The 27,846-nt window shown below is 41.9% G+C and overlaps 1 protein-coding gene across 1 annotated transcript in view; it reads left to right on the forward strand.

Annotated features, from left to right (window-relative positions):
* Nucleotides 1-27,846, forward strand: part of LOC103069026 (tyrosine-protein kinase transmembrane receptor ROR1-like) — a 92,106-nt gene that overhangs the window by 47,908 nt on the left and 16,352 nt on the right. The window lies entirely within an intron of this gene.

A 27,846-nucleotide genomic window follows, 5' to 3' on the forward strand; every position in this document is an offset into this window, starting at 1 on the left:
CAGCAGGAAGTGGCCTTTCTGTATTTGGAACCCCCATAGTCTTTTTCTCTGTTCTTCTCTTAGCATTTTCTATGTTATATCATGGTGATTTACATACTTGTCTATCTCGCCCTTAAACCTGGAAGTTCCTTGTAGGTAAGATATCTATTTTGTTCTTTGTTTTTTTTCCCTGTCTCTATTAAAAAAATCTAGTAGAGACTCTCATTCATAGGAAATCCTCAATAAATATGAATGGAATGACAGGTGAGTCATACTGTAGTCATATAGATGGATGGGCCACATCCATATATATATATACAGATACATTCAACAATCTTACTGAGTTTCTACTTTAGTTCAGGCATGATTTTAGGTTCTGGGATTATAGTGATAAAAGGAGCTCAAAAATCATTGTCAAAAATTGCCTTTTATGATCAGCTGTCTTCTGTCTGCTCATGTATTTACTGGGAGTTAGATTTCCTCTCTGAGGAATGAGAATGTTACTTTATAAACCAGTAATGAGAAAATTTACTTTGTTGGTTATGCTCTTTAGGCATTTTAGGGTGGCAGGATGAGGTGAGATGTCTTTTCACCTTAAATAAAAGGACATTTAGGATCATTTTTTATCATCAAATTTGATCTGGACATTCTTTTTCTAGTTAAGGATTAAAATAGGGACTGCATGTTATGCCTCTCCATCTCCAGCACCAGGCACAATGCTTAGGAGGCAGTAGTTTTTCAACAAATATTCGTGGATTTTTTTTTTAATGGAAAAGAAGAAATAAAGCATACTAAATGTTAAAGCAGTGCCTACTCTGTGCCATGCAGTGTGCCAGGGGCTTTCGAGTATGTGAACTTACTTGGCAAGCTCCTTATAGCACCAACAGAAAAAATTATATCATTGCACACTACCTGTTACTGATCAAGTTCCAGTTACGGCTCTAGAAGGACATCAGTATGTGCTAAAAAGGCAGCAGAGCCACCAGTCAGCTACCTAGCCTGCCAGACTTTGAATTTCTAGCAGACCAGCACTGTAATTAGCAGCTGTTGCCCTTCAAGAAAGTAGTGTCAAGTAGTAGGGTGGAACCTACTGGCCAAAGGGTGGAACTAAGGCAGTCCCCAAACTCCTTTGATTGTTTAGCATGACCTTCCAGAGAGCTTGGATGGCTTTCCAGGGGTTCTTGGTGTCTTCTTTCTCTAGAAGGTAATTAGTATGTGGTCTTTAGTTCCCCCTTAGAATGAAAGCGGAAGCTGATTGATTCATTTATTCACTCATTTTGATCAATTCTTTATTGCTTCTGACTCTGATCTGGGCACAGTCTGAAGACTCAGGATCAAAAGATGAATCAGGGACTTCCCTGGTGGCGCAGTGGTAATCCATCTGCCAATGCAGGGGACACGGGTTCAAGCCCTGGTCCGGGAAGATCCCACATGCCGCAGAGCAACTAAGCCCATAAGCCACAACTACTGAGCCCACATGCCACAACTACTGAAGCCCATGCACCTAGAGCCCATGCTCCGCAACAAGAGAAGCCACCACAATGAGAAGCCCACGCACCACAACCAAGAGTAGCCCCTGCTCGCCACAACTAGAGAGAAAGCCTGCGTGCAGCAACGAAGACCCAACGCAGCCAAAAAAACAAAACAAAAAAGGATGAGTCAGACCAAGGTCTCTGTCCTCCTTGAACTCAGAGCCAAGAGAGAAGGACTGATATCTAAAGGCATAAGAAAAACTTTCTGGTCAGATTGAGTTGTCAAGGGACATTCCTCCCAATCACAGAGAGATGCTAGTGTAAATACACAAGGGAAAAAAAAATCCATCACCAGGCTGGTATGCAGAAAGGAGAAATCTCCAGGTGCCCAAATTGAAGAACAAGCAGTGTTCAGTGGGAAGGAATGAAACAAAAGGACCTATGAAAACATGGGAAGTATGTATGGTTCTTAGGGGCTGGAGTTTCAGAATCCTATAGGGATGAGAGCTGAGGCCATAGGAAACAAACTCCTTTCCAAGGCTGTCAATGAGGAATGACAGACCTGAGCATGAAATAAGGAAAATTCTGCCAAGGATCTGGTATGGAAGTCTATCAACCACCCTGGGCCACTGGGATCACCCACAAGAAATCAAAACCCCGACCTGTGTTCTCCATGGGTATGGGGTTGGTATACTTCTCTTATAGTGCACAAGCCACAAACCAAGAAGATAATGTACAAACTTGGTCTGGAATTGATTAAACTATGATATCCTGACAGGGGACAGCCTAAAGCCAAAAATCATTGTCAAAAAACGTCTCAACAGCCCAGCACGTATGGGTCTCCCACCAAAAACAAAATCTAAAAACTCAAAACCACAAAACAACAGAACTCCTGACGTTAAGTAATTTTAAAGATTATAGTGTGTTCAAGAGAGGGAAAAAAAGCCACCATTAGTGAGAGTCAGACAAAACACATGGAGAAGTTCATATCTTAGGAACTAAAAGCAATAGACCAATTTGAGAGAGTAGATATGTTTAAAATGTTTCCTGGTGAAAGAGGAAATAGAAACCATAGGCCAAGTACAGGATAATATGGCCAAAAAGCAGACATTTTACGAGAACTAAATAGAAATTCTATAATTGAAAAATAGAGTTATAGAAATTAAAAATTCATCAAGTGGGTTAAACGGTGGCTGCATTCAGCTGAAGAGAGAATGGCGAACTACAAGACAGATTGAAGATAATATGGTAGTTCAGGGAATGGACCCTGGAGCCAAGGTGACTAAGTTTGAATCCTGACTCTGCTACCTGCATGCTGTGTGACTTTGGGCAAGCCACTCCACCTCTCAGTGCTTTGGTCTTCTCATTTGTAAGATGAGATAATAACAGTACCTACCTCACATGGTGGTTGTGAAAATTGATCTGGCTAACAAATCTGATAAACTAATTAGTTAAGAAGTAACAGCTGTTAATACGGTTATTACTTTGGGCTTGGTAGTTTAAAAAAAAAAAATCATTGGTGTTTTGGCAGGCTTGTAAGGAAAGCGTATATTAGGGTTGGAGTGAATGTTTCAGATCCTGTTAAATCAGCCCATGTCAGCAGCCACCCACTCTGGCCTCCCCCACATGGCTGTTTACCCACACCAGCACCATATTTAGTTTGGTAAACAACGTTCTCTATGGTCTTACCCTTGCCAGGTCCTCTCACCTCACCCCTACACTCCATACTTTGTACTCTTTGTTTCAACAACCCGCCTCTCTAATTCCCTAAGTATATCCTTCTGTACTTCCAGTCTCTTTGCCTTTGTTCATACAGTTCCACTTGATTGTATTGTCCTTAACCTTATTCTTCACTTGGCTGACTCCTTTATTTAAGCATCACCTTAACCATTGCCTCACCCGCTTCTCCCCACAGTGCTTCTAATGGGCATAGTGCTGAATAAGACCACCAGTGTTCCCGTTTTGGTGGACCTTGAATTCTAGAAGGAGAGGCAGATAATTACGAATCCTTTCATCAACCCCATTGGCCATGCCATCAAGAGTACCCTGAAACATTTAATATGTGGGGTACCATATGACCCCATGTCTGTCTTGCTCAGAATCCTTACCAGACTGTATTGACATCATCGATTCTGTGCCCGTCTCTTTATAAAGTCAGGTCTCTCTTATCCATTGGCAGCTCTTATTGCCCAACCAAGTGCCTGGTGTGTAGTGGAAAACGTGTTAAATGGTAGGGGTTCCAATGCCATCTGTGCCAACTAGTGTGAATTCCTACTAGGTGTGAGGCACTTGCTGAGCATGTGAAGGCATCGTTTGAATTCACACCACCGTGGGCAGCTGAGGCTCATGAGGGTTAAATGACTCTGCTGAAGGGCATAGCTGGTGAGTGGCGGTACCAGGATTCCCACCAGGGCCTCCACACCAAGTCCAGGGATCCATGTCCAACATGGCAGTTGACTGCACTGTCTCCCCTGCATTCATATCCCTCCTCCAGTGGGACCATTTCCCTCACATGGAGAAGCTGTAAAATAAAAGTCCGTCACTTGGTAATTCTTTAATGCCTTTCTCTTCACCGACCTGCTCTGTTCCACCCATCAATCCCATTCTGGCTCCCCAGCCTCACGCTGGTCCTGGCTTTCTGTTAAATGAGTCCAGTCAGTGGCATTAAACAGTTACCTGTTTATCCTTTCCAACAGGAAATGAAATTTAAAAGAGACAAGGCCACCCGGGAAGAGCCGTTGAAAGCTACTATTGACAGGGCATGGGGGTAATTTCTGAAACAAATGCTTCAGAAGCAAGTGCCTCCTAAAATAAATCGATCTACAGGGGCCCAACCTCAGCTTCCCTGTGGAGGTTTCGGGGTGGGGCATGATGAGGGCCTCTTTCCCCTTCTTCCATTTTCAGTCACATGAGGTCTCAGAGGTTCTCTATAGAAAGCCAAATGTTTCTTTTGGAGAAAGCACTGGAAATTGCACCCGTAGGTAGCAGAAAGGGAGGGAGCCTACAACTTAAAAAAATACTGAGGCCTCATTCCAACTGCAAACAGTTCTCTGTGCTGACAGACTAGATTTGGGGGTATTTTCGTCCTGCTCTGCTTTTTTAAGAGCTGGCTTTCTCTACCAGCTCAGAGCTTTACGCATGGTAGGGAAGCGTGTAGCAAGGTTCTTATGAGCGTGAACTCTGGAGTTACTATGACTCTGAGCTTCCTTTTGCTCACCTGTGGAGCAGAGGCCTTCATCTCTATCACCTAAGATTGTTTTCCTGGCCAAGAAACACATCTGTGGGTTGCATTTGTGCTGTGCCCTGGGACAGTTGCTTGCATGGTCGCAATAGACAGATACGTGCTGGCCTCAACCCCTTAGCTCACCATCAAGGGTTGTGACCAGGTTTTCTAGTTCAGGAGTGGTTGCTTCCTCTTGTCCCCCCTCTCTGTTACTTGATTTGTCTTTGGTACATAAAGAGTCTATTTAAATAGCATTGACTGGTCTATACCTTGGAGCTTGGTTCACAGCTAGTCCTCATGGGCCAGCTGAGTCCTTTCTTTGTACTCCTAATAGTATGTATCAGGAGCAGGGACAGTGGGTGTAGGGGTAAGAGAGGGATGGACTAGATCAGGAGACTTGGTACCTGGCGAGCTAAAGAGTAGTCCTCCTGGGGCTGGGAGCTGGTTGGAGGAATTTCTGGAGGAATTGCTGGGGGTAGCTTTGTGGTGTTTAAAACAGCCCAAGTTCAGCAGCCTTTGGCCTTATGCAATGTCTTCTTAATATTGATAGCATCGTTTTCTTTAAAGGACTGATATCATACTGCCATTATAAATTGCAAAAGCACTTGGAGCCTCTGTAACCTTATATGGAAAATGGGAGAAGTGGTATCACTCCAAAGCGTAAAATAGATTCTAAAGTCCCACCACAGTCTCTAGAACAGATAGTTGCTCATTTCAGGGAATTCTCTTATCCCCACCCCTTCTTATTCCCAAGGGGAGGGTACTATGATCCAGTGAATGAGCACTTGACAAAAACCTAGATTCTAGTCCCAGCTCAAGTGCCCAACCAGGTCAGTGACCTGTCATTTAAGCTCTGGGCCTCAGTGTTCTCATCTGTAAAAAGGGAGTTATCAATTCTTGTTCTGTGAGGCTTCAGTGCTGCAGGTCCATTATGGTAGCCACCTGTAGCTGTTGAGTACTTAAAATGTGGCCAGTCCAAAATGAGATTAGTGTGACTGTAAAACCCAAACCAGATTTCAATGGCTTATTCCATTGAAAAAGGACTTAAAATATCTTATTAATAATTTTTATATTGATTATATGTTAAAAGATAATTTTTCATATATTGAATTAAGTGAAATATATTGTTAAAATTAATTTTACTTGATCCTTTTAATGTGGCTACTAAACAATTAAAAATTACACATGTCACTTGCATTATAATTCTATTCAAAGGTACTTCTCTAATGAAACAACAGCTAGAACTTCAGGTAAATCTAACCTGTGTTTCCTACTTGCAACATGAGGACGTGTTCTCATATCTATGCGAGGTTTAACATTCTAGGAAGTGCTTTTTATTAAAAGAAATTTTTTGAAAACTGATTTTTTTTGTGTGTGTGATGCTTAAAAATATATCAAGTACTTTATGTGTAAGGGATAAGCATTATTGATTCTAAGCTGATCATTAACTCTCAGAGAAAGGCAATATCTCAAGTAATCTCCCTCCTGTGGAGAAAAACTTTGTAGGTTAGAAGTCCCAAGCACAGAAGGTTTATACTTCGATAACGGTTACATAAATGACAGCAATGGGACCCCAGAACAAGTCAGGAAACCCCAGCTTCGGGGCAGTAGTTGGGTATATTCAAACAGGGCCCTGATGATCCCGTGTTGCCTCTATCTCTCAAACTTCACCTTGCACTATTCTTTCCTGCTGGCTATGCTCCACCAGCCACACTGGCTTCCTTTATGTTCCTCTAGCAAGCCAAGTGCTTTCCTGACCAAGGGCACTACCCAGAATCCCCTTTCTCTTGCTTTTCCCCTCCTTCAGATCTTGACGTAATTGTCATCTCCTCAGATAAGCTTTTCCTGATCATCCAAAGTTAGTTTCCTTTTCCTTTATAGTGATTTTTAAAAGAAAGAAAAAAAATCTGGTGTAGGCCTGGAAGCAGTGAGAAAAATCCCTTCTTGATAAGAAAGCAGGGGAGCTTCTTGCCAGCTCTGCTGTGTCTACTTTATCCCTCACTATCTCACAACAAGCTTTCAGTCCCTTTGCCTGGAACCGAGCATGGAAGCACGTGACATGGAAATCATTTCCTCTTCAACCAAGCTGCTCTCTCCAGGACTCTTGTTAATCCTCTTTACTTGACAAGTCCATTCACTTTAGGGAAGGGAACCGCCAAGATGAGAACTATGCAATTTTGTCATAAAATGGAGGGGAAACGAACCTTTATGGTCAATCTTGATCCTTCAAAACCTGCTCCAAGGGGAGGAGTTGGCCGTTGGGCACCACCACTGGGGCAGAGAGGGTCAGCCTCCCCACTCAGTACTCCACCCAGCCCATCATTCCAGTTCTAGCTCCAGCTCTTGGTACCAGTCCCTCCCAGCAGCCCTCCCTCCCCTCCCCTGTGTGCTGCTGTCAGTGGGGCCTTCAGCGTAGAGGCCTGGGGCCCAAGGGTGTTCTGCAAATGGTCAAGCTTAGCTGAGTGGGGAGCACAGAGCTCCCCCTTCCCAGCAAGCACCACCCAGTTGAGACAGAGGGGCAATCGAACAAGCTTGGAAATGTTTACGCTCCTGTTTTTACCATTTAGAATCAGGATAGAGATTTATCTACCTCCCAACATGGGTCTCAGATTCCTTACTCCCTTGGTACCATCTTCAGTAATTCCTGGCAAAGACAAGGCACAATCTTGGACTCATAAATAGTCAGGAAGCAGCAGAAAGGGCATTTCTCGATGCTCCCAGGCAAGCTTTGTCCTTGCCTGGTATCTTAGTTTGGATTTAAACCTGCCTGCTGAGAGAACCTCCCTGAGTACCCACTTCAGAAATGGCTTTGGAGTTTGGCCTCAAGGTGCTTCTAGAAACTTGTGGACTAAAGTCCTGCTCACAGGGATTATAGGAGGCCTTTGTAGTCCTGGGCCTATGGCTCTGGTCAACCCTTGGTCAAAGACTCACAGGGACTTTTGGACTTAGAGGCCTCTTGACAAGGGAGGGAGAAGAGATTATACAAAGTGCCCTCTGGCTCCTGCCTCAGCATCCACCACTCCGCTCCCTCCACTCTTGCTTGCTGTGCACGAGAACCAACTGCTCATTGGTCCCCATCCTATTTCAGGCCGCTCTGCAAACTCTGCTGTTTGCTATGGTGAGAGTACCCTCCCCACCCTTTTGTCATCCTTAAAGACCCTGTACAGATTGATCACTTGGAGGAAACCTCTCCTGACCCCACCTGCCCCTATAGGAAATCACATCTTACTCTGTGAAGGAAGTGGTTCTGCCCACCACACTGCTGGGGGATGCTGATTTCCGTGTATATTTTATTTCTCTCTCCCCTTCTCTCTTGCAAGAAATATGCATTAAGCATCTTCTACATGTCAAGCAAAGCCCTCACGGCTCACCCACTCTAGCAGGAGGGTCAACCTGGAAGGGCACTGTGGAGAGTGCTTTGAGAGCCACGAGAACAGCTTGCCAGGCTGTGAACGTCTTGAGATCAGGAATTAGGTCTATTTTCTGCATCCCTGTAGCTCTAACTCTAGTACAGGTATTTGAATAAATAAATAAATGAGTGAGTGGTAAAAATCAGAACATCAGAGTTGAAAGGTACTTTAGAGTCACAGTCCTCTAACACTGCTGGTCTCAGAATCACCTGAAGAGACCCAGGCTCGCTGAAGCAGACTAGACTCTAAGCCTCTGTATTTTTACTGACTTCCCAGATGATTCTGATTCTCACCAAAGGTTGAGGCCCACTGATAGAGCAGTAGGTCTTAACCTCAGCTGTGATTGGAATCACCTGTGGAGTTTTAAAAATTACTAAGGCCTGGGTCTATTCCCCATTCCGCACCACCCCCCTCTTTCTCATTTCACTGTTCTTCTATACAATCTGGGATTTGAGGGATTTAAAAGCTCTCCAGGTGATTCTAATGTGCAGCAAAGTTTGAGAGCCACTATTACAGAGTTCTAGGCTAATCTGCCCTGTAGTCTTACCATGGTGTTCTAACAAGTGATTTATCCAGGTACAGATGGTTGGAACTTTCTCCATTTCTGTCCTTAATTTTCTGAGGTAATATAGAAAAAAGAACGGGGGTTGGAGTGAGAAGTCCTTGGTTTATATTTGAGGGCTGTGGCTAACTCAGGTTCTCAAAAATTAAGCTTTACTTTTTTGGGGGTTTTTTTTTTTTTTTCATCTGCCAGGGTTGTCATGAATACAAATGTAATGACATAGGTAAGAGGGCTGAGATAGGTCCCAGCCCTGATTAAATAAATATAGAGATAGATAGATTGACACTGATACTGATTTGACATACTTCTGAAAATGTCTGAATTAGTTGGTATAACTCCATCACTTTTTTTATGCGGCCATGAGGAGTAATACTTTCCTGTCTTATGAAGTGATATCAGCTATTACCAGTTGCCAAATATTGAGAGTTTTTTAATGTGCCATGAACACATAAAGTGATTTACATGCGTTGTTGTATTTAATCCTCATAACAATTCTAAGAGGTAGTACATCTATTTTATGGATGAAAAGACCAAGCCTTAGACAAATGTAATGGGCTGTCCGTGTCCCAATCCCCAGATCCTGTGAACTTTATCTTATATGGAAAAAGGGTGTTTGCAGGTGTAATTAAATGATGGTAAGGATCTTGAGATGAGATCACCCTACATATCCAGGTGGACCCTAACTGTCTACAGGTATCCTAGAAGATAGTGGCAGAGGGAGATTTCGTACAGACCCGCAGAGGAGGCAGTGATGTGAAGATGGAGACAGAGACTGGAGTGATGGAGCCACAAGCCCAGCAATGCCAGGGCAGCCCCCAGAAAGTGGAAGACGCAAGGAATGGATTCTTGCCTAGAGTCCCCAGAGGGAGCAGGGTTCTGCCTGCTTTTGGACTGTAGCCTCCAGAATTGGGTCAAAATGAATTTCTGTTGTTTTAAGCCACCGAGTTTGTAGTAATTTGCTACAGCAACACCAGGAAACTAATAAAAGCAGTTTCAACAATTTGCCCAAAGTCACGAAGCTGTGAAACCGGAATTCAAACACATGTCCTTACCCAATATAGTCTATTGCCTCCAAACAGAATTGAAATTTGTAATAAAATATCTCAGATTCATTTACTCAACAAACGTATATTGCATCCTACCGTGGACAAGGCCTCTTCTAGGATCTGAAGATGTAATAGTGAACAAAACAGAAACAGTCCTGCCTTCAGATACCCTAAATTCAGTGGAAGAGAGAGACTTTAACAATTAATTGTACACATGCACCTATACTAAAAAGCATTTAATTGCAGCAGTGATAGGTGCTTTAAAGGAGAAGTATGAAAACATAGCTGTATAAAAACAGACAGTTATCCTGGAACAACAGGTTCTCACACCCTCCTTCACTGGGCCCAGCTAATAGCCACCTGAGGTAGGGGTCAGCACTGCATTTTTTCTGGCCAGTTTCTTGGGAGGTTACATGTCTACAGCTCCATTTTAGCCCTCCTGCACTTTAGGAGAAGTCAGTCTAGAAACAGGGCAAATCCCTTGCTTGGGATAAGGACCCACAATAGGAGGAGGGCAATAAGGCCTTGAGCAGGCAGTGAGCTCTGCAACCTATTACGAAGATCATTCTGAGGCAGTGGAGTGTGGGGAAACTGCTCTTAGACAAGGTTGGAAATTTGTGCATTCCTCTGCCAGGCAAGATTTCCTGTAGGGCCCTGAGAAGCTCACTAATCATCTCCTTAGTTCCAAGCGATATTACTTCAGGGCAGTTCCTGTCAAGGCCCCATGCTTAAATATCTCTTTGCTTGGGTTTATTCCATCAAATGCTTCATTTGCTTTGAAAAAATGCTCTGACCCTTAGCTGGGTCCAGCAGCTTAGGAAGTTCAACTCACCACATGCCTCAGAGGGCTCCTAGCTTTGACCCCAGTTGCTGCAACTAAGACTAACTTATTTTCTGCAAATGATTTCATTTTGGGGGCCCTAAGTCAGTCCTGATCTTCTGTCTTCTGAACTCAGAAAGCTGTGTTTTCCTGGAGATCCTTCCCAGGTCTCTAATCCTTTTCCCATCATCTATATACGCTTATGCATTCAACAGGTTCTTATAGAGTACCAGCTGTGCACCAGGCACTGTGCTAAAGACAGAGCGGTGAAAGCACAAAGTTCCTCTCTCGCGAACCTCACTTCCTGGTGGTATTAGCAAATCCCTGTGTGGGAAGTAATATTCCAGCTAATCCTTCCTGAATGCCTGTTCTGTTCTAGGCCTTGTATGAGACATTTTGCTCACAATGCCATCCCATTTAATGTGCCATCAAAACCCTGTGAGGTAGGTACTATTATGCCCATTTTCTAGCCATGAAAACAAGCTTAGAGACGTAAAGTGACTCAGCTAGTAAATGGCAGAACTAGGATTCAGATCCAGATTTTTCTGACTACAAAGTCCATATTCTCAAAGTCCATATTCACTGCCTGCTGAAGGCCTTATTGCCTAGTTCTAAACTAATAATCCATGTTTATCGGGAGGAAAGAAAAAATTGGGTTATAAGTTTATAGAATATCCTTTCTGGAGGAGGATATTTTTAATTACCCTTAGGCGATTTTTCTTACTTGTGCTTTTCCTTTAATTTCCACATTTTCTTCAATAAATATCCTGTACTCTTGTAGTTAGATATAAGTAAAATATGTAAGGAAATAAGGAAACTCATGTATACCCCCAAAGAATTGAAAACAGGTACTCAAACAAATATTTACATGTACTTGCATATTCTTAGTAGCACTATTTATGATAGACAGAAGATGGAAATAGCCCGAATGTCCATTAGTGGATGACTACACTGACAAATTGTGGTGTACACATACAGTGGAATATTATTCAGCCATAAGAAGGAATGGAATACTGATAACATGCGAAAAAGTGGATGAACCTCGAAAATGTTATACTAAGTGAAAGAAGTCAGGTACAAAAAGTTCCATGTTGCATTCATGTAAAAAAATCCAGAATAGTTCAGTGCCTAGAGATAGAAATGAATAGGTGAGTGCCTCAGCCCCTAACCCACGTAAGAGCCCTGGCCTGGCCACTAACTAAAATAACCTTGGGCCGGTCACTTAACGTCTTAGAACTTCAGTGCTCTCAGCTGTCACACAGAATTAATAATGTTCACTGAGGTTATTATCAGATCCTAATATGATAATGTGGTGCTCTGTAAACTGTAAAGTGACTTGCATATATTTTTCCAGTCTTTATTTTTATATCAAGAACCACTAAGTAATCAGAAATCATCTCCAACTGCTTACCAAGTGTGTGTGTTAAAAGAACCATGAAAGTAAGTGGTGAAATCTTGGTAATGTGTATATTCAAAGACCATGCTTTTTGTTGTTGCTGACGTTGTTTTTTTTATTTGTGGGTGTTTTGTTTTTGCCTTTATAACAAAGTCTGTTCTGATAACAAAGGATGTTTGGGCTGGGGATGGGGAGGAGGATAGGTTGGAATTATGAGATACGTGGACCCCAGTGTTCACAGCAGCACTATTTACAATAACCAAGACATGGAAGCAACCTAAACGTCCACCAACAGAGGATGTGGTACATGTATACCATGGAATATTACTCAGCCATAAAAAAGAATGAAATAATGCCATTCACAGCAACATGGATGGACCTAGAGATTATCATACTAAGTGAAGTAAGTCAGACAGAGAAAGGCAAATATATGATATCACTTATATGTGGAATCTAAAAAAATGATACAAATGAACTTACATACAAAGCAGAAACAGACTCACAGACATAGAAAACAAATTTATGGTTACCAAAGGGGAAAGGGTTGGGGGAGATATAAATTAGGAGTTTGGGATTAACATATACACACTGCTATGTATAAAATAGATAATGAACAAGGACCTACTGTATATCACAAGGAACTATACTCAATACTTTGTAATAGCCTATAAGGGAAAAGAATCTGTAAAAGAATGTGTGTGTGTGTGTGTGTGTGTGTGTGTGTGTGTGTGTGTAGCTGAATCACTTTGCTGTACACCTGAAACTAACTCAACATTGTAAATCAACTATACTTCAATTTAAAGAAATCCATCTGCATATTTACAGTCCCTAGCAACAGTCTAGGAGAATGCACCATTCTACTTATTTTCACTAGTACTAAGTATTATCATTTTCTTAGTCATTGTCAATTTTAAAAGCAAAAGTGGTATGTCATTTTTATTTTAACTTTCATTTCTTTGATAACTAAGTAAGGCCAAATATTTTTCTATGTTCAGTGGCTATTTTTTTCTCTGATGAATATTCATTCCTTATTCTCATTCTATTAGTGTATATATCTTTTTTTACTGCTTTGAAATCTGCATTTTTAATACTAGCTTAGCTTTTAACTTTGCTTATGGAACGTGTATCTTTTCATATAGATAACTTTTAATTTTATGAAATCAAATCTATCAATCATTTTCCTTTATGATTTTTTACTTTGGTGTCATGGTTAGGAAAGCCTTCCCTTCCCCAGGATGATAGACGCACTTATACTTTCTTGAAGATATTATAAGTAAAGACTTCCTTTTCAAAATCTGGATCAAGTTGAGCAGTATTTCCAGCCCTAGAGAGGGCAGCAAATTAATCTAGTGCCAGAGTCAGCTATATCTCCACAACCTATATGCAGAGTATCTCCCAGATGAATGACCCTTAGAAGGTAATATAATCCAACCTTCTAGCTGATTCGTGACTCTCTCCTTCTAAAAGCCTCATATGTCATTCTACACTAACCTTCTATATGAAGGTTTCTCTCTGATTAGAAAGCTTTTACATGAACACTTTCTTTAGTGACATTATAGAAGTCTACCCTACTCTTCCTTTTGAGAATCCTAAGGTTAGGATGGTCTTTCTTATGCTGAGCCAATTGGTCTTTGTTTTTACTCTTTCTGCCATGTCTACTCCTTCTCAGAAAGTGGGTGAAAGCTGTTCTTGGGACTTCGTAGTCATATTGGCCTGGTTCCTGCCCTGGTGTTCAGTAGCTGTATGGTCTTCAGTAAATTACTTAACCTCTTTGAGCCCCCGTTTCATCATCTATAAAATGAGGATTCAAAAATTCCTATTATTACACATTCTAACTTTGAGACAGACAGAGCTAAATGCTGGAGCACCTAACAAGCTTAGCAGCTGTGTGCCGTCATTTCAGACTTGACTATGACTCAAGGTTTTCTTTAGTTCTAAGCTTCTAAGATGTGTATGCAGTGTTTGAAGCAGTGTTTTATAGCCTATGATTAATAAAGAAAGCCAAAATACATCTCCAGGTAAATTTGTAAGTACATTGAAAAGAGGCAAGAGTCAGAATCAATAATATATATAATATATTAATGCCAATAATCTGTTATGAAACTTATTGTTACATAGATGTCTTCATTAGTTTCAATATTGCTTTGAACTTTGGAATAAAATGACAGATAGCCTCTGGGAGTCTTTTCTGTTCTTAGACAGAGGACCTGGCATATGGACACCTGGACCTCATGAGATGATCTTAAGGATTAGGGGAGTTCATACATGACTGTGGTAGTACATTATCATTATCATTATATTATTGACCACAGAATCTTCCCTTTCTTGGGATAAACAGTTACCATTCTTTTCATTATTTTTCCTCCTAACTTGTTTTCTAGATCCTTCCGCCATAAGAGGTAGCCTCCTGGAGTGAGCACACAATACTCCAGGTAGACCTGGACCACATAAGATGCAGCAGGACCATCTCCTCCTTCTTTTGCATTTTTATTCTTGCAACCAAAATTCTAAGTCTCTGGGTAGCATCATCTTGTTGTTAACTTTTGAAAAACTTGCAGTTAGCTAAATCTCCTGTGAGTTTCTCATAATTTTTGCCATTTACCTGCATCTCTCCTTTCTCATACTTGTATGGTCAGTATTTTACATCCCAGTACTCGCTATAAGCTATTCCTGTTATAGTTCAACATGTTTAATTTATCATATTATTTGATGCTATCACTTAGCATTACTTAAAACCTTCCAACTTTGTATCTTATTAATTTGGTCCTCATCTAAGACATTGATATGACTGTTGGCTGGGAAGGGATATAGACAGAGCCCCCATTATGATTATATCTTGTCTTGTTGCCAGTATGGAGAACCGTCTCTCTTACAAATGTATATAATTCAGGTCTTGTTTTTGAGAGTCTACAGACCTATTTTAGCATCTTTCTGTTTCTCTGAACTTTTTAAAGTCAGCATTCCTATTTTGTCCCATTAATGTCTTTCAAAAGTATTTGTTGAACTATGTACCAGACACTGTGGCAAGTAGTATGTGCCTGTCTCCAAGATGCTCACAGTCTCATGGAAGAAACAGACTAAAAGGAGAGGGTGTATAATAGAAGACATGGGGGAGCTGTAGATAAAGATTTATGGAGGTGATGACATTTGAGCTGGGTATTACACAATATATAGAAGTTTGCCTAACAGAAAGTAGATCAAGGACACATCTGGCCATGCCCCAAATCCCCTTTCCTTAGACCACATGAATGTCAAAACTGCATGTTCATTTTCTCTCATGGTTCCTGAGAACCAAACAGTATTTCCTTGTTCAGAATTAGATTTCTATTACTGGCATTCTAGGAGATGCAACTGCTATCCAGGATTGCTAAGAATAGAGAATATGTACCATCTTTTAGCTGGTGGATACTTTTAAGAAGTATTCAGATCATTGATCATCCTATATCTCTCTAATGTCTTACCTCAGTACCAGTGTTATGATCAGCAATTATTACAATAATATAATAATAATTGCTAACATTTATAAAGTACCTGCCATATACCAGGCATGTTCAGTGGTACCTACATATATTATCTCTTTCTACCTTTAACAAAGAAGAGTTTTAAGCTCAGAGAGGTTGAGTAACTAGCCTAAGGTCACACAACTAATAAAGCAGCAAAACTGAGACTTGAACGTTGGTTTCTCCGTCTCCAAAGCCTGACCATTTACATTTCCTCATTCTGGTCATTTGGTCAATATACCCATCCACTCTCCCCTTAGGTCTTTACTCATTGATTTTTCTCCTCAGTGGTTGCCCTTTGTATAAGTCTACTATAGGGCTGCTATAACAAATTCCATAGACTGTGTGGCTTGAACAAAAGAAAGTTATTTCCTCACAGGTCTAGAGGCTGGAAAGTCTAAGAGCAAGGTCTGGGAGGGATCAGCTCCTGGTGACAGTGCTCCTCTTGGTTTGCAGATGGTAGCCTTCTCACCCTGCCATCAAATGTCAGAGAGAGGGAACGAGAATGAGAGAGAGGGAGAGGGAGAGGGAGGGAGACAGAGGACAGAGATTCCTCTTCTTATAAGTTTGCCAGTCCTTTTTGATGAAGGCCCCATCCTTAAGGCTTCACTTAACCTTAATTACTTCCTAAAAGCCCTATCTCTAAATACAGTCACACTGGGAGTTAAAGCTTCAACATATGAATTTTAGGAGGACCAAGTCATTCCGTAGCACCCTTCTTTAAACACTGTATACATTTTTAATTCTCCATGCTTTTGTTTATGCTATTCCCCAGCATAAGCTTTCTGCTTTTCAAAATCCTTCTAGTTTTTGAGTATCCAACTCAAATATCACTTCCCATGAAGGCTTCCCTGGTTTTCCCATTAAATTTAGTTGCTTCTTATTCTACACAATAACAGTAATACATTGATTTAGCCCCTGTTTCACCCAGATTATATTATATATTCAGGCTCCTTAAAAGCAGGGACCCTGCCTTAACATGCTCCCAATTGACCTGCCCCTAATTCTGTTGGTACTCCCTAAAAGTATGACTTACGTTATTCATCAGTTCTAAGGAATGGCAGAGACAATCAGGTAGGTTTAGGCTGGAGAAGAGAAGACTGCAGGAAGCCTCATGACTGTCTTCAGATGTTGGAGTGATGTCTTACAGTGGAGAGAGGAAATGGTTTTATGTCCCCTGAGAGGTTTGAATTGAGGCTACCAGGTGAAAGTTACAAAGAAGCAGATTTCAGCCTAATACATGGAAGACCTTTTTAGTAATAAATGGAAAGGGGAAGACAGCTAACATTAACTGATAACCAAGAGCTAAACTGTTGCTCTACACACATTATTCCTCCTCCCCCACAGCCTTATAAAATAGTTCCCTTCTTTTATACATGATAAAACCAAAGTTCCAATAGGCTAAAGTCCTAGTGTAATTTCATGTAGTTAGTCTATCTCCTTTACCGATTCCTCATGAAGAATCGGTCTCCCTCCCCCTAAAGGTATTGAAGCAGAGACTGGATGACCATTTTTTTCAGGAATGTTGTATCAGAAATGCTCTGGGGGAATTGATATAATTAATATTTCAGTTTTCTTCCATCTCTGAAATCCTATGACTCACGAATTCTCAGTCTCTGACATTGGTTTAATGGGAATAGGCCCATAAAACCTATCTTGTTTCATACTTTTTTGGAAAAGATACATTATAAAACTCTTATTAAGATTATTACAAATTATCATTTCAGTATCGTATGTGTCATTGGCCCCATTAGTTCATATTTATGAAGCTGTTTGGAGGACACAGATTTGGAAATATCCATACTAATAAAATTGACTTGATCCAAGCCATTAGTGGCTACGGTTTCAAACAAGGTCTATTCCATTGAGGAAAAGAATGATACTATACATAAGTTGTCACCTGACTCTAGAAGTCAGATGCATGAGGTACTTAGTTTTGCTCTCCTGATTACATTCCATGCTGAAGGTGGGTTCCTGTAGACTGAACCCCTCCATAGTCAGCTTCTGGGGCAGGCAGCCAATGTTCTGAAGCAGCTGCCAGTTTTGCAGGGTGATTCATGTGTGAAAGTGTCTCCTCCATAAGAATTTGGGTCATCTTGTTCTTCCCAGAACCAGGCTCTTATCAGACCAGAAGTGTCTCCTCACAAACACATCCAAGTTGGGAAGTTTACAAATGATATGGATAGTGGTTCACTCCAAATATGTAGCTCTTTTGGTCTGTGACATCTTATATTTGGCTACACTGTTTCTGTAGTCAACAATATTAGGCCTTAGAATCCTGGTGATGGTGTACATTTTGGTGTAACGTTAGAGATCATTTTTATTTTTATTTTTTAAATGTTTATTTATTTATTTATTTATTTGCGGTATGCGGGCCTCTCACTGTTGTGGCCTCTCCCGTTGCGGAGCACAGGCTCCGGACACGCAGGCTTAGAGGCCATGGCTCACGGGCCCAGCCGCTCCGCGGCATGTGGGATCTTCCCGGACCGGGGCATGAACCCGTGTCCCCTGCATCGGCAGGCAGACTCTCAACCACTGCGCCACCAGGGAAGCCCTAGAGATAATTTTTAAATGATCATATATCTCTGTCTTCTCAATTCAGATGGTTTAACTCAGTGTTTCTCTTTCCTGTATGAAGTCATCGTCTTGAATTTGAGCAAAGGCTTTGCTCCTGTGTGTTTGTGTGTGTGTGTATGTGTATGTATGCATGTTTTAAATAATATTTTGGCATGTGCTATGAAAATCCTCTCTACTCTGTTTTTTTTTCCCAACCCTTCCATCTCACCCTGGTCAGAGGAGCAATGACAACACTGAATGAACTGCCAGGAACATCTAAAAGCAGTTCAATTTTTTGTTGTTGTTTATTTAGTTTTTCTTTGCCCCTGCTTTATTTTCCCAGGAAAAATATCCTCTTCTTCCACTTTTATTATACAAAATATGGTGTTTCTTGATGGAGGTGGAGAGAGAGAATGATATTTTGTAGTAACTGGCAAGGCAAGGATGTCATCAAAACATTTGAATATGAGGTTTACACTACTTTGGAATCATTTAACCCAGTCAGCCTCAACTTTAACAGATATGACTCAGAGAGGAGTATGATTCAATCAATATCAAGCAGTACTTTTGTGGTAGAAGTGGGACCAGACCCCATTCCCTGGTCCTCATTGCATAGCCTTAAAATATCATAGCTTCCAAGAAGTCTCCCCAAATTGCAGTTGAGACCAGACTGAGTCATCAGCCCCATCAGGCTTGAAGGATGCTATCAGGGCAGTGTGTCTTTGTTCCTAAATCACAGTTGGGTTGCAAATCTCAAGGATTTGGAACCCACAGAATGAAATCCTCAATTAACTGCCATTGTTTTCTGCACGCAACGTTTAAAGACAAAGATGGAAAAGGTAAGAAAATAGATAAGGGATTTATTGAAAAGGCAATATCCTGTTATGTCTCCACTTATATGAGGGACCTTGAGTAGTCAAATTGATAGCAACAGAAAGTAGAATGGGGGTTGCCAGGGACTGGAAGGAAGGGAGAATGGGGAACTGTTGTATAATGGGTACTAACTCTTAGTTGGGGAATTTGAAAAAAGTTCTGTGGGTGGATGGGAGTGATGGCTGCACGTACTATGAATGTACTTAATGTCACTGAAATGTACACTTAAAATGGTCAATTTTATGTTACATATATTTTACCACAATTAAAACAACAGCAACATCCTTGGTACAATCTAGAATCTTTTTTTTTTTAAATTTATTTTAATTTATTTTTGTCTGTGTTGGGTCTACGTTTCTGTGTGAGGGCTTTCTCTAGTTGCGGCAAGAGGGGGCCACTCTTCATCGCAGTGTGCGGGCCTCTCACTATCGCGGCCTCTCTTGCTGCGGAGCACAGGCTCCAGATGGGCAGGCTCAGTAGTTGTGGCTCATGGGCCTAGTTGCTCCGAGGCATGTGGGATCTTCCCAGACCAGGGCTCGAACCCGTGTCCCCTGCATTGGCAGGCAGATTCTCAACCACTGCGCCACCAGGGAAGCCCCAATCTAGAATCTTTATACGCTGTGTGTATGCATCCCCAGAAACAGGCTATGATGTCCTAAAGAACAGTAATAACAAATTTATACTATCTTTATTTGCCTTGCATTTTTTGTTTTCAAAGTAATTTTACTTACATAATTAAATTTTATAGTCACCAAAACTATCAGGGGAAAAGCATGACAGGTATCCTCATCCTTGTTTACAGATGAGTAAACTGAGGCCCAAAGGTACACAGCTGACAGACATAAGAGTTGGTATTAGAATCCAGGGCCTCTGATGTGTGTTCCTGGGGTCACGCAAGATCGTGTAAAAAGTTTTAAATTGAGACTTTACCTATTGTACTTACTAACCCTGGAAAGTAGCTTAATATATTTTAAAAGGATTTTCAACAACTTGGAACACTGAAGTGGTTTGGAGGAGGGTTTTAAGATGAGAATAAATTAACTTCGTCACCCCATTGTCTAAACATTCTGATTAACTGAGGTTTTACTGTATACTAATAATACTGACGCTTATATAGATTTTAGTATGTACCAGGTACTATTCTAAGTGCTTTAACTATACAAATGCATGGAACAAAGCGTATTATTTATAATTTATAACAGAATTTATTGAGACTAACTTGTGCTGAACACCCTCCCAAGTGCTTTATATACTTTATATCATTTAATCCACAGAGCAATCTGAGGCAGCAGGTATTACTAGAGCCTGGAGGTGTTAAATAATTTGCCCGAGGGTACTTGATAGCAAGTGACACAGGCAGGACTCAAACCCAGGTCTGCCTACCTCTTTACTGCTACTCAAACCCATGGTGTGGTGTGCATCTTTCCAATCACTGTCATCTCCAAATATTATGTCACTCAGGCATGCTGGGGCAGTGTCTGAGTGGGGATGCTGGCTGGCTCATCATTTGCTTCTTGAGGGACTTCTAAGTTTCACCCTGAAATTCTGGCTGGAAATTTGATTCCGTTCCTGAAAGTGGAAGAAATACAGCTTTCATGTTCATGCACAATTTGCTTTTTCATTTTCCATTATTATCCTGAGACTTACTGTAAATCACACTTTCCCATCAGTCCTGGAGGTTCTGATTATATTCATGGGGTCCAGCTAAGAGCAAGGGCAGTAAATTACTGCCACTTTGTTTGAAAATTTTTTTAGCCACAGTACATTAGCTGCTTTTGTTTGCTTTTCCACTGGTGGTGTGTACATTTTTATTTCAGAATTGGTGTCTCTTGAATGTCTCATTTGTGAATAATGTAGCTTGCAAAATGGAAGGATTGGAGAAAAACTATGCAAGAGGGCATCCTGTTGGCATCTGTAAGATTTTAAAGCATTTATAGCTAAAATGTGTTATCGAGTTCTCTTTTTCTCTCTTTCACACACACACGCGCGCGTGCGCGTGCACACGCACGCGTACATACACTCGTAGACACTCATTCTCTGCCTTCTCCTGTTCTCTCCACTCTGCATTTCACCCAAAGCAGTTGTGAGGTTATGACCAATACAGTGACAAATATCAGGTAACTACCAAGAAATGCCTTCTTCCAGGCTTCTCTAAATGTTTTTGTTTATATAAAAGATCGATAGATCAGAGGGCCAGGAGACATGTTTTATTGTAAGTTTCTGTTCTAAATTTCCTGATATTTTCAGTAAGGAAAAAAAAAAAGAAAGAGAAAAGAGAAGAAAACCTTTTAAAGGCAAAAATGGGGCTAATAAGAACCAGACCTGAAAGTGATTGTCAAAATGTCAAAAATAACTGCTTTTCCTTTTTTTCAATAGCATTAATCTTCAGGCACCTGCCTTTCCGTAGACTCTCCCCTAATGGTTTGACTTAATTCTCTTGCTGGGCCATCCACAAATAGGGTGGCTTCTAAAGTGATACTCTAGGTATTTTAAAGTTTCTTCTTTGATTTCTTGGTTATTTAGCAGTGCACTGTTTAGCCTCCATGTATTTGTGTTTTTTATGGGTTTTTTCCTGTAACTGATTTCTAATCTCATAGCATTGTGGTTGGAAAAGATGCTTGATACGATTTCAATTTTTTTAAATTTTCCAAGGCTTGATTTGTGACACAAGATGTTATCTATTCTGGAGAATGTTCCATGTACACTTGAGAAGAAAGTGTATTCTTCACTTGTGGGTGGAATGTCCTAAAAATATCAATTAAGTCTATCTGGTCTATTGTGTCATTTAAAGCTTGTGTTTCCTTATTTATTTTCTGTCTTGATGATCTGCCTATTGGTATAAGTGGGGTGTTACAGTCCCCCACTATTGTTGTATTACTGTTGATTTCTCCTTTTATGGCTGTTAGCATTTGCCTTATGTATTGAGGTGCTCCTATGTTGGGTGCATAAGTATTTATAATTGCTATGTTTTCTTCTTTGATTGATCCCTTGACCATTATGTAGTGTCCTTCCTTATCTCTTGTAACGTTCTTTATTTTAAAGTGTATTTTATCTGATACGAGTACTGCTACTCCAGCTTTTTTGTGATTTCCATTTGCATGGAATATCTTTTTCCATCCCCTCACTTTCAGTCTGTATGTGTCCCTAGGTCTGAAGTGGGTTTCTTGTAGATGGCATATATAAGGGTCTTGTTTTTGCATACATTCAGCCAGTCTGTGTCTTTTGGTTGGAGCATTTAATCCATTTACCTTCAAGGTGATTATCAATATGTATGTTCCTATTACCATTCTCTTAATTGGTTTGTGTTTGTTATTGTAGGTCTTTTCCTTCTCTTGTGTTTCCTGCCTAGAGAAGTTCTTTTAGCATTTGTTGTAAAGCTGGTTTGCTGGTGCTGAATTCTCTTAGCTTTTGCTTGTCTGTAAAGCTTTTGATTTCTCTGGGAATCTGAATGAGATCTTTGCTGGGTAGAGTAATCTTGGTTCTAGGTTTTCCCTTTCATCACTTTAAATATATCCTGCCACTCCCTTCTGGCCTGTAGAGTTTCTGCTGAGAAATCAGCTGATAACCTTATGGGGATTCCCTTGCATGTTATTTTTTGCTTTTCCCTTGCTGCTTTTAAAATTTTTTCTTTGAATTTAATTTTTGATAGTTTGATTAATATGTGTCCTGGAGTGCTTCTCCTAGGGTTTATCCTGTATGGGACTCTCTGCGCTTCCTGGACTTGAGTGGCTATTTCCTTTCACATGTTAGGGAGGTTTTCAACTATAATCTCTTCAAATATTTTCTCAGACCTTTTCTCTTTCTCTTCTTCTTCTGGGGCCCCTATAAGTTGAATGCTGGTGCATTTAATGTTGTCCCAGAGGTCTCTGAGACTGTCCTCAATTCTTTTCCTTCTTTTTCCTTTATTCTGCTCTGCGGTAGTTATTTCCACTATTTTATCTTCCAGGTCACTTATCCATTCTTCTGCCTCAGTTATTCTGCTATTGATTCCTTCTAGAGAATTTTTAATTTCATTTATTGTGTTGTTCATCATTGTTTGTTTGCTCTTTAATTCTTCTAGTTCCTTGTTAAATGTTTTTTGTATTTTCTCCATTCTATTTCCAAGATTTTGGTTCATCTTTACTATCATTACCCTGAATTGTTTTTCAGGTAGTTTGCCTATTTCATCTTCATTTATTTGGTCTTATAGGTTTTTACCTTGATCCTTCATCTGTAACATATTTTTTTGTCGTTTCTTTTTTTTTTTTTTTTTTTTTTTGGGGGGGTCCTGTCTTACTGGTTGTTTGGCCTGAGACCACTGGAATTTGCATGTGGTTGGGTTGATCTGGGTCTTGGTGCCGAGATGAGGACCTCCAGGGGGCCTCACTGGGGCTCTGAGGTTCTCTGTTAGTCCAGCAGTTTGGACTCGGTGCTCCCACTACAGGAGCTCAGTCCTGACCTCCAGCCTGGGAACTAAGATCTTGCAAGCTGTGTGGTGTGGTAAAAACAAGAAAAAAAGGATCAGTACAATAACAAAGAATAAAAAATAAAATAAAATAAAATTAGAAAGATAAAAAATATATTTGGAAAAATGAAAATATAATTGAAACAATTGCAACAAGGTAAAACAAAACCACAACAGAAAAAATTTAAAAAAGGGGGGGGTGGAACAAGTCAAAAGAAGCAGAACAATAACAAAGTATAAAGAATAAAATGAAATTAGAAAATAAAAGATTTATTAGAAAAAATAAAAATATAAATGAATCAAAAACAACAAGGTAAAACAGAACCCCAACCTAAAAGAAGAAAAAAAAAAAAGAAATAAAAAAGGCCAGAAAAGGACTTGGCTATGGGGGGCAGAGCTTGTGGGGGGATGGAACTTAGGCAGGGGCAGGGTCTAGGGGTAACGTTTAAGCATGGGGTGGGCCCTAGGCACAGGACCCAGGCAGCCAGAAAAGTCCTTGGGGGTAGGGTCTAGGCGGGGTGAGGTTCAAGTGTGGGGCAGAGTCTGGGCTTAAGACCTGCAAGGGGAGAGGCAGTACGTCCAGAAGGGGGCCTCTGAGGGTGTGGAGTTCCAGGAGTTTGGAGGTAGGGCCCTGGATGAGGGTGTGTGGGTGGGGTTTAGGCCCATCGCGGTTGCAGAGGGTCTTAGAGGGGGTCTCCGAGTGTAGAGGTAGGGCCCTGGGTCAGGCTGTAGGGGCGGGGCTTGAGCTCAGCACAGCAGGAGGGAGGCTCTGAGGGCAGAGGATTAGGCCCGGGAGCCCAACAGGCTCCCTGGTGCCCAAGTGGGCAGGGAAAGCGCTGGCTGTGTTCCCTTCTGTTCCTCTGCAACACCCCCCCCAGGGGGTATCCCCCCCTTGCTGCTGGACCCCTAAACGTGGGTGGGTCCTGCTGGGTGTAGGAACTCCTTCCCCCCCCACCCCAGCCGCCCCTCAGGGGTGCTAGTCCCATAAGTCCGGCCTTTACTTTTGCTCCCCCCGTCCCTCCCTCCCACTCCCTGAGGCCCCAGGCGGCTAGAGGGGCCTCAGTGGGCAGAGGATCAGGCCTGGGATCTCAGCAGGATCCTGGGGGCCCAAGTGTGTACGGGAAACCTGGCCACACTCCCTTTTGACCCTCTGCCCTCCCAGTGGTCCCCCCCTTTCCCCCTCGGGGGGCAGGATCCCTTCCCCTCCCCCAGCTGCCCCTCAGGGGCGCCAGTCCTGTCCTGCCTCCACTTCTCCTCCCCCCTCGCTCCCCCCACACCCCACGTCCTACCAGTCACTGGGGATTCCTCCCATCCCCTTAGGTGTCCGTGGTACCCCACTGGTGCCTGGTAGGTGCACTGGTTGTGCGGAGGTGCGGATTCCGTGTCCTCCTAGTCTGCCATCTTGACTCCACCCCTAAAGTGATACTCAGATCCTCAGTAGCTTGCAGTAATTGGCGTGGAAGTTCAGAGGAGATATTTGTTTATGTTGTTCAAATCACATCTTTTGATAAAGTGGTGAGAAAGGAGGCCCTGGCAACACCGAGTCTGAAGGTCTCATGAGCTGGCATTGCCATAATGTTCACAGGATCATCCTAAAGGTGCTAGAAAATAATGATAATTATGCAGGGCCTGGGTGAGGGTGAAAAGTAACTGTTTATTCATGAAATTCGTCAGAGTTTCTGAAGTGGCTTTGGAAAGGATTTCAGTGCATATGAAGAGGGAGCTTAAGTTAGAGAATTTTCATCCTTATTGATAATCTATACAATGGTTCTTTCATTTTTTTGGACTTTGTAATAGACACCTCTGAAGGAGGCTGCCTGCTTTACAGTAACTCCCCCATTGTGTGAAAACTGCCCCCTGGACCCACTGTGATGGGCCTTTGGCAGCCATGTTTATATTATGTAACCCACCTCTCTGGGGAGAGTTGATTGTACCAGGGAGAAGACACTTGACCCAGGTTAGGCCAACAGAGTCTCTTTCCAGAGAGTTTGGAATTGGGATTCAGAGACAACCAATCAGTGTTTGTGAGTTGCTGGTAGTAGGGCCATGAGACTAACTTGGGGACCGTGAAATGACCTTCTGCTCTGTGTGTAGAGAAGCCAAGAAAGCCAGTTTGCAAAAGAGAAGAGATTTAAGCAGATTCATAGAGAAGAGACTGGTGGTGGGAGGGAGAGTGTTCACCTGGTTCCCAGCAGCTTTCCAGTCTTGGTTCCTGTTCCTCTGGACTCCTTGTCATAATTCCACAAAAAAACCTTGCATCCTATGTTCAATTCCCTGTCCACCTCACCAGTCCCTCCTCACCCTCTTAAACTAGCTTGAGCTAGCTTCTGCTACATGCAGGGTCTTAACAAAGATGGTTTGACTCTCTCAAGCATGTGTTTGTTTGATTACAGAGATGACCAAGTGAACAAATAGGTGAATGTTCATACTTTCTCTTTCATGACCTTGAAGGTTTGAATTGGAAATGAATCTCAGAGATCTCTCAGTCCTATCCTCTCATTAGACAGATGGGGAAACTGAAGACTATAGATGTGAAGTGATTTACCCAGGATCACACAGCCAAGACTGGATCCTGGACCTCCAGTTCTCAGATAGGCCAGTGCTCTTTCTAGGCTGGTCCCCTGGTGCCATCCGTCTATCCATCCAACAAATACATAATGCACAAGCTCCTACTATATTGCAGGTCATGGGATCATGCTTTCTGTGTTCAACGAACTGACTGTGTGGTAGGATCAAAATTCTATACACTTATTTTCACTTGGTTCCATGGGGCTTCCCATCTGAAGGGCACCTGGCTACCTTTGCTAGCCTGTCATCAGAGCAAATTCATCCAGGACTCTCTCAGAGTATACTCCTGTCATGTATTCTCTGCCTCTCTTATAGCTCTCTTTTTAAATATCTGTAATAATCTGTGTTCATCTCCTATCTCCCTTGGAAGCCCCTTGAAAGCAGGAGCTGTGTATGAATCATTACCTTCACTTCCTAGCCCGGACTCTGTCACAAGGCATGTCTACAATAGACATCTGCTATCCTGGAGAATTTATTTCACTCCTTAGAATCTCAAGTGGGGACTGTGTATCAGTTATCTATTGCTGGGTAAAAACCGATCTAAAATTAATGCCTTCCACAGCCATCACTTATTTTTAATATCTCTCATGGTTCTGGGAGTTGACTGGGCTCCGTAGCTGGTTCTTGTTCAGGGTCTCTCTAGTGGTCACAGTCAGATGGTACCTGGGGCTGGGGTTACCATGAAGGCTTTGTCATTCTCATGTCTGGTGTCTGGACTGAGAGGATTTAAACAGCTGGTGGTTGAAACAGCTGGGGCTCCAAGGGCCTCTTTCTCTCTCTCCATGGACTCTCCACATGGTGGCCTCAGAGTAACTGGACTTCTTGCATGGCAGCTGAAGGCTCCCAGAGGAACTACCCCAAGAGAGACTAGCAGAAACTAAGTAGCCTTTTCTAACCTGGCCTCAGAAGTCACTCACACGTGTCACGTCTGCAACATTCTATTCATCAAAACAGTCACAGAGGCCCCACCAGGGACAAGGAATGGAGACACAGACTCTACCTTTTGATGAGACGAGTGTCAGTGGATTTGCAGACGTTTCTGCATCTCTGCTTTCTACTTCTTCACATATTGGAGATGTGAAAGGATGCTTTATCCCTGGCCTCAAGGAGGTTGCATTTGAGTCTGGAGCCATGGTTTTCCGGCAACTGCTAGTTTCTGACCCCACTGACAGCTACATCCTTTCCAACTATTTTCCCACTCCTAGCCACAGTCACTCACAAGGTTTGCTGATCATGGACTGGTGGCCTAGGAGTTAGTCTAAGTCAGCAGGTAGGGTCAGGGTGTCATTTTATCATGAAATTTTTATGTGCTGGGAAATATGTTAGGCACTCTGGAAGAACAGACAAAAGGCTCACATTTGGGCCCTGCCAAGAAAGAGCGTACACTTATAGGAGTGTAACTTATGGAAATAGTACAAAGGGGGAAAAGATTTAAACATAAAGGTGTACACTGAAGCATTATTTTTTAAAAGCAAAGAAATAGAAGGGGGAGCTAAATACTCATCTTTGGGGGTAATCCTTTCATTGTGATTTCTGCAGCTGGATGTGCTCACCTCCCTCCGGAGCAGACCACAGCATTTTTTTCTGGCATCTTCCCTTGTTCCAATTATTTTTATCAGTCTCTTTGCCATCAATACTCTGTGAAGTCCAGGAGAGATGGGACGGGTACCTCCCTAGTACCTGCACAGGTGTTTCATAAGTATTTGCTTATTTTTCTTCTGTTTTCCCCTTCTCTGGACTCCTTCCCTCCCCCAAATGCTTGCAGATTCCCAGCAAGAGGACAGGAAATCTGGGGTTTCTCTCCCCATCCACTCTGCTCTGGCTCTTGCCCATTCTGCCTGACAAAACACAGGGGACCATCGTGCCCCTCTGCCACAGTCACACAGTTCCCACAGCCATGCCATTTTAATCTCACCTCCCTTCTCCCGAACACCTTCAACGCCACTGTCTTGACCACACACTTAGCTTTTTTTTTTTTTTTTTTTTTTTTTTGTTTT

The sequence above is a fragment of the Lipotes vexillifer genome, unplaced genomic scaffold, assembly GCF_000442215.2.
Source record: "Lipotes vexillifer unplaced genomic scaffold, Lipotes_vexillifer_v1.1 scaffold47, whole genome shotgun sequence".
In the NCBI taxonomy this organism is placed as follows: Eukaryota; Metazoa; Chordata; class Mammalia; order Artiodactyla; family Lipotidae; genus Lipotes; species Lipotes vexillifer.